General features: G+C 38.7%; 1 long non-coding RNA gene across 1 annotated transcript; it reads left to right on the top strand.

Annotated features, from left to right (window-relative positions):
• The first annotated feature begins 1,025 nt into the window (after window positions 1–1,025).
• LOC121316569 lies at window positions 1,026–7,464 on the top strand. The gene is made up of 3 exons (XR_005950418.1): window positions 1,026–1,483; window positions 3,134–3,192; window positions 6,690–7,464. It is a non-coding gene; the product is annotated as an uncharacterized LOC121316569 (long non-coding RNA).
• The last annotated feature ends 558 nt before the right edge of the window (window positions 7,465–8,022 follow it).

Here is an 8,022-nt window from a genome sequence, read left to right as displayed (position 1 = left end):
CATGAAAGCAATGGAGAGATTCAGTTTAACCCAGGACTGTCTGATCATTTTCATCTAAGAGCCATACAGATGATCAGGGAGATCCAGACTGCACACCACTTCAGTATTGTTGTGCTCATTTAACATTTTTACATGTTTATACAAACACAAAATCAATTGTGCGAGCCTTCAGATCTAAATCACAAGACACTTTGACACTGTGAATGTGAGGGTATAAAAAACGTTTTACGAAGATGGGGTAAGTTGTTTTGCCGCCTGTGCAATGGTGATGGGTCACATCAGAAAATCGACGATTGACAACCACCTGAAAATTAATAAAATGGTAGATGTGGTAAACTTTCTTTCGTGAAACAGATACCGTAATGTCCATGGTTTTTGAATCCAGGAAATCATTGCTTTTTAATTGTGGTTTTGTAGATAATGTGGCAATATTCTTTTTAAAACTAAACCTAATCTTCATACGTAGTAGAACTAAGAACTCTCAACATTGCAAAACATTATATTGTACTTGGAGATTATTCAAGTTTTGGATAGTTATTGGCATAAGAAAGTAACCACCAACTTTTGTTCCAATTTTTTCTCTTAATTTTTGAATTATTATTCAACCTGGCTCACAGCTGCAACCCCCGAACTAACTCGGGAGAGACAAAGAGGAGCTCTCCAGTACTCCGAAACGACCGGCGTCAGCCATCTGCTTTTATTCGTTCGCAAGCCCGTCATGCAGCTATATTCAGAACTCACAGCGTCAGAGGATGCGCCACTCGGGAGCCGCCCCTTCCTGTTTGATGTTGTGAATTGACAGCGATAGGAATCATTCTACTGTGGTGGTATGGGTCGCGACCTTTGCGAGTTGATGTAAATGATTTCTGATAATATCTGGTTTTGTTTGTCTAAAGGTGGTATTGATGAGCCATAATTGAGACACAGAGTTAATTCCGAGATTCCTCTCATAAAATGTCTAATTAGATTAATTGCCCAACAGAATCCATCACCATTTATTGGAGACTATTTCGTTATAAATTTACGAATTATAATATTTGTGTTTTACAGTGTTTAGATGGTAGCGTTGTGAGACACACTGTTCAATTTGTGATGTTGGTTCATCCAATATTATCTGAGCCTTGGTAATCATAATGAGAGTATGTCCATACTAGACATGAAACCTCGCCATGTACGCTGGAGAAATCGCCTAGCTGTGTGTTAGTGCTGTTTACCACTGAACTGCTTACGAAACTAACTTGCACTTAGCTCCTCCCCTCTCCTGCTTCAGCACAGCTGGTCTCACTAACGGAAGGCAGCTGCGACCGCTTTGTCCTGCCATCTAGACTTCAGCCGTCGGTCAGGGTATTGAGCACAATACTGTTTTTATCCTCTGTCAGAACAGGATGAAATGACTGACAGTGAAACTACAATAGCCTACTAAGGGACCACTGGAGATGACTAACAGAGACCCCTAGCCATTAATAGATGGGAAAGACAGCAGGTATAAAAAGTACACAAACTAGAGATGATTTCTACATTATTATTTTTGGTAAGAAAATAAAAAATAGCTTGTGGATTTACTAGCATTTATCCTCTGTAAATGCATTTCATTTGAATGAATTTGAGTTTTTTTTTGTCACCAATTATTTTCTGTCAATTTAAAATATCCAATTATTTTTCAAGCTTGGCTCACTGCTGCCTCATGTCCATGGTTGGCAATGGAATAGACTGGACTTGAATTGGAAATGTCCATGCTATAGGGCACATCCTGCATGCCGCTTGGGAGCCTCTATGAATTTGACGTTTAAAAATTAACAACCTCAATATTAAATACTTCGACTGATTTTTTTTTTTTTTTGTAATTATGAATTCTATTTATTCTTGTATATTTAAATATTGCTAATGAAGACTAAGTGCTTTCAAACCTGGACTGAAATCATTTTCAACCTCAAAACTTTATAAAAATAACAACACCTCAGGAAGGATTTAACATAGTTTTTTATGTACATTTTTAGTACTCTGTAATTATCAATACCGAAAATGCTGTGTAGTATCCATTACTTCAATAATTAATTAAAGCGAGTTAAACCTGAAAAATATATAAAACCGTGAACCTTCTAACACCCCCAGTACTGGCGAAAAAAGTAACTTATGCAAGGCTGTCGTTTCCTTCTGTATTGTATTGTGCGCATTGGTCTTTTTTGTGCATCACAGTTCAGCATGAGAGGTAATGGCTGCACGTTTTAGTTGCACAGTATTCAGAAATTAGTATTTAAGTGTTATGTTTTTGTTCACGTTGTACTGTTTTTACTCAAAAATGATTCCTGTTCAGGTATTTATGAATGGGAATAATAAGACATGCATATTTTTCTTATTTGATGACCAAGAAAAATAACTGCATTTCTAAAATTTTAAGTTATGCAAAGGTGCCTCATTTTACGGTTTGATAAAAAATTCTGTTTAGTTTTTGCAATTTATTTTATTTAATAAAATTAAAGTGTTTCAAAATGATTATTTTCACTCGGTGCATATTCTATTCGATTTCCATCTTTCACAATATTTATTCAAATGAATAAAGTACAGTTTAGATTAGGTTTATTTATATTGTTTCATGTTTAAACATATAAAATGTTTTTTAATTTGACATTTTCCGAAGGAGCGCTAATAGTGGGCCACAGTGCCTAATGCAGCTGAACAGGTGGGCCTCTGGTAAAAAAAGTTTGGGAACCCCTGCGTTATTGTACTTGGCGTCAAAGAAAAAATAAAAATAAAATAAAAAGTGTGTTTCTTTCCAAACTGCCCCTGAGACCTATGTAGTGATGATAGTGTATGATAATAAAGACAGTATTTTCCTGCTCACCTCCATAGAAGTAAAAGAAATACTGGCACCTTTTGAGTGGAGGAGAAGGACATTCTGAATAACGGGCCTTTTCTTTCCATCATGTCAGTAATAAAGTGCTAATAATTTATAGAAATGTGTATTAAACTTATACATTTTTTTTATAGGGGGTCGTCTCAAATTCTTGTCATTTTCTGAAAGCTTACAGCGCGTGTAGTTACAGGTTGCTAAAAAAAATTGAGCTTTAAATGTTCACATCCGTATGGTACAGGTATGAATCAAACTTAACTCTTGTCAATCTCTTGTTTTCAGTTCACTCTCTCAGGCCTGCAGATGTCAAAGTCATTGGAGCTGTTGGTGACTCCCTCACGGTAAGAAAATTGTGCTATAAAATCTCACGTTCACAGACTGGCCTGCGGGGCCCCACTGCAGTGCCCTGCCTGCCTTGCTGGAATGAACACTCATGCCCCGTGCTTTACTTTAACTGCTAACAACTTAGAGCAGAAGAACTTAAGAAAATTCATGGAACAAGAGGAGGCGATTTGGCCCATCTAAGCTCGTCCAGTTCCTAGTAGCTGATTGATCTCACAACTTTCCATTCAGTTCAATGGGCTGAGATGCCAAACCATCACTAAGTGAATGTAAATGTGATCCTTTACTGCACACATATGATGATGTACCAGAGTGGCTAAAAATAATAAAATTTAAAAAGCTTTTCTTGGCAACAAAAAAAAAAACAAAAATGGAAAACAACCTGAAATGGTCAGCTCAGCTTAAACGTAATAGCAATTTTAAACTCCACAAACGTTCATGGAGTGTTGTGTTTATATCACTCATGAAGATGGCTCTAAACAACCCACTTGACCCATTCAGGGGCTCATCTGGGTCCAGAATAACTACAGCACTGATGAAGCTTACATGTACTCATCGTCAGTTCTGAAACAAAACCACATGAAGGAATAGAAATGTTTTGCATGATGGTGACTGATAATAAATAGTGATGAGGGCTGATACCAGGGCTGGAGCAGATACAATACAACCAGGCTTGCTACTTTTAAACAGCAACTTCTAGGGGCTCCCGATTGGCGCATCCGGCAAAGGCGCTTCCAAGGAGGGCAGGCTGTGCCCCATAGCCTGGACAGTGCTGGTTCAAGTCTAGTCTATTCCATTGCCAACCATGGATGGGAGGCAGCAGTGAGCCAAGCTTAAATAATAATTGGATATTCTAAATTTGCAGAAAATAATTGGTTACTACTAAGATAAAACAATTCAAACTCATTCAACTGAAATCCATTTACATTAAATAAATGTCAGTAAAACCACTAACTATTTTTTATTTTCTTACCAAAAATAATAATTTAGAAATCATCTCTAGTTTGTATACTTTTTATACTTTATACATCTGCATTCCGCTATTAATGGCTAGGGGTTGCTGTCAGTCATCTACAGTGGTCCCTTAGTAGGCTACTGTAGTTTCACTGTCAGTCATTTCATCCTGTTCTGACAGATCTTGTTGACTGAAGCTGCGCTAGAGTGCTCTCATTCATTTAAATGACTGTCAATCATCAAGACATGCACCGACTGTCCACTTTCATTTGCCAGCTACAGCACCTGTCATTCAAAGCACCCTAGCTCCTAACACATGGACGTGGTCCCTCCCACTGTAAACAAGCCCCTCCCAATTTGAACAGTTTTCCCATATACAGCTAGTCCCGCCTATAACCAAGCCCTTCTCGCTGGTCACTTCTCTGCCTGGCTCTGTATCATCCTGGAAATATGTCTGAGAGCACAGAGCCTCTCACCTGCCTGTGCAGAATCTCCATCGCTCCTTCCACGCTCTTCACTGCCTTCTCCAGGGAGGGCTTCTCCTGAAAGACATTGGAGCATGGTCAGCATGTGCTGTTCTTAGCAGGGCTTCACATCCATAGAATTCAAACAGCAGCAAAAGAGAGAGAGAGCGACCCCAACTCTGCCCTTTTTAAATTGGCAGGGATGGGGTTAACTTCCCCTGTGCCTGGGTTTATTATGTTCAGGGGCTGGGGTTGATTAGTTGATTAGGTTGATTAACGATCAATCAGCGCCCAGCCACCTGATATAAAAGGAGGCCTCAGCTTCTCATTTGGGAGAGGGAGCTGAGGAAGCAGGTTGGTTTTTTTGGTTGTGTAGAAAACTTGAATCCAGTGAAGGCATTGCCCAGCCTGGAAACCTTATTTTTGTGAGTTTTGTTTTTGCTTTATTTGTGTTTGAGTATTTTATTTTGCCCTTGTGCACTTTATTTTTGTTTATTTATAATAAAATAGTTATTTTTTTGAACTGCAGTCTGTCTCTGGGCCTCTATCCACTCGCCAGCCTGCCACAGACCCCAACACTGAGTCAGGGGGGAACTCCTTTCAGACAGGAAGTCAACAGACAAATGGTCTGACAGAGTAACACAAAAATAATCAATGAGTGAGTGGAGACATAAACACAGATAGACCACAGCTGATTATTTTTGTTAATATTTGCATCTGGTTTTAATAGATTGAATGAATGAATTATTAATCTTTAATGGATTAAGCATTACCAGTGTAGCGGGGAGCTCTGAATTCAGATTTTAACGAAGCCGCTATTGTGACACTGTGCTGCTACAAGCTGGCCATTGGAATATGAGAAATAGTGTCCAACTGTGTCCTCTGGTCCTGGTTAACACTGTCAACTCCTTTTAGGATTTTTAAACTTCAGTTAAGTCCCCCTAATCTTTCTTTGTTATAAAGAAGTGGTTTAGTTCTCTGAACCTATTTTCAGAAGTCATTCCATTTTACCCTGGGATTAGTTTCTTTGTTCTTTACTTTGTTTGTATCAACTATATCTACGTGCTTGAGTGTTCCAAAGCAGTTTGATATATTTTTTATATATTTCAATGGCCGGCTTGTAACAGTGTGGCATCACAATAGTGGTTCTGCCACAGTATTTTACACTGGTTACTCTCTGTAACCTCCTAACAAAGGCTAGGACAGGATCATCCTTTTCTGAATCCATGCTGGTTGGCTCAAATTATGTTGTTTCTATATTTAAAAAAAAAAAAAAAAATTCTAGTTGACGTCTTACAATTGATTGCATGATATTACATGTTGATGGATCGATTTTGCTTGACTCAGCTGGGATTTTATCTCCTCATATTCTCTATGCACCCTGTACTTATCGTTATAATAACTTCAGTAGTACTTACTAAACTAATGCCCTGACAATAATGCTTTGTGTTTTACGACTACTGCACTGTAGTGTACTCTAGTAGTTTTCTTCATCCTATCTGTGTCATAAACCTGTAAAACACCCATCTCTCTCCCTCACTTATATTCACACTGACTCTGCAAAACCCTGTTATCAGCTGTGAACAGAAAACTGCACTGCTTTTATCTCAAAACACTTGCTACAGTGTATAAAACTCACACATAGGAACGTACGGTTCTCATTATGTGCCACGATAAAAAGCTAAACTAAATATTTCTGCATTATATACATTTCTCTCTCTGGTCTGCATAACATGTTTTTCAATATACAGTATATTAAAAACATTTAAAAAAAAACTACACAAATGAAGATTGAGGAAACCAATCCCCCCCCCCCCCAAAAAAAAAAAAATGCGTGTAGGCCTATAGGTGGTGCTGAGAAATGTCTGCTTTTAAAGGTTTAATATTGTTTTTGGAGAAACTAGTGTAAAGCTCATCAAAAGTTGAAGAATGAGTCAAGTATAAGGGTTCATTTTGCAAAAGGTACCAAGTATGTGTGTTTTTTTGGAATTATAGTACTAGTTGTGTGGGGTTCTTGGCACAGAATTACCATGTACTGAAATTTTGGCAAATGCTTCATTGTGATTGGTTGATTTCAGATGTGCGATTTATAATATGAAACAGAAGACACCTGAGGAAGGCCTGTGTCAACTTCAGAGTGAATTCAAGTGGCGAGTGTGACCTACAGGACACAACTGAACGACAAACTGTTTAAGACGCTGACCCAGAGTCTGCACCAGTGGCGGCTGAGACAAAAAGAAATGCAGAACCTGAGGTTTTACAGAATGTAGGCCCAGTTCAGCACACCAGAAGTGGAAGGGCAGTAATTCCAACTTCCAGGTTCCAGGATTTTGACATGAGCCAACGGTAAAGGTTGAGCTCCAACGGGTCAAGTGCTGGTAACCTCTGACCCAGATGCAAGTGGAGTTAAATGTTCAGTGAATGGACTTGTTATGTTAAATGTTAATGGTTCCTAGCAGTTGGTAAACAGTAAGGGTAGTTAAAAAGATAAATAACAAAAAAGGCCAACAAGTTAAATAGTTATGCATCCTGGGGAAGATTAAAATTGAAAAGGGGGATGTAGTATATGGGTTACTACAGATGTATATTGATGACATAAGAAGGTAGGCGGGGGGCTACAGAAGGTCAAGTTAAGCTAGGAAGTGATTTACCTTGTGTCAGGCTCTGTTCATTAATAAACAGTTTGGTTAACTGAAACACTTACTTAGGGGTCTCCTTCATTAAAGTAAGTCCCACGGTCTGTAACTGCATAATAAGTCAAAGCAAGACAGTACTGTGTAGAAGGTGGCCAGCTCCCGAATTAGGTGATTAATTTGTTGCTAACTGGGAGATGATCACCTGCATAAAAGCTGGCAGCTCTCTGCACTCCGGGTGGGTTTTCAGAGGAGCGAGGGAGAGGGGGAGGGAGGGGCGTGTAAAAATAAAAAATATATATAAGTGCGATCAGGGAAAGCTACTGCCCAGCCTGATCACAGTATTTTGTGTTTGTTATTTTGTTTTTGTATACTTGTTTTATTTTCACTCTATGAGCTGTGTTTTTGTTTAAATATTTATTTTTGTTCAAAATAAATGGCGCACGTCGCGTCTTTTTGCCCTGCAGTACCTTGTGTGTTATTCTTCCTGCTTCTGGCCTGACGTCACCCACCACCCGGCTGTCAAGGACATATGAATAATTAATTAACCACAACATAGAATTTAATTTTTTTTTTAATATATCAACCCCATTGGAGGTATAACAAGAGAATTTTTTTTTTTACCATTTAAAGATAATTTGTGCGTGACTGCATATAGAAACAGAGCAGATAATGTTTTAGCAGGCTGTGTGTCGAGCACTAAGTGGAGCTCCCCAGTACTAGGATCTCATTGCTGGCTAAGGCTGCTGCTGCACAAAACTGGGTTTCATTAACAGGC

The sequence above is a fragment of the Polyodon spathula genome, chromosome 6, assembly GCF_017654505.1.
Source record: "Polyodon spathula isolate WHYD16114869_AA chromosome 6, ASM1765450v1, whole genome shotgun sequence".
Taxonomy (NCBI): domain Eukaryota; kingdom Metazoa; phylum Chordata; class Actinopteri; order Acipenseriformes; family Polyodontidae; genus Polyodon; species Polyodon spathula.
Note: the sequence above shows the minus strand (reverse complement) of the source record. Positions and strands in the feature narration are given on the sequence as shown.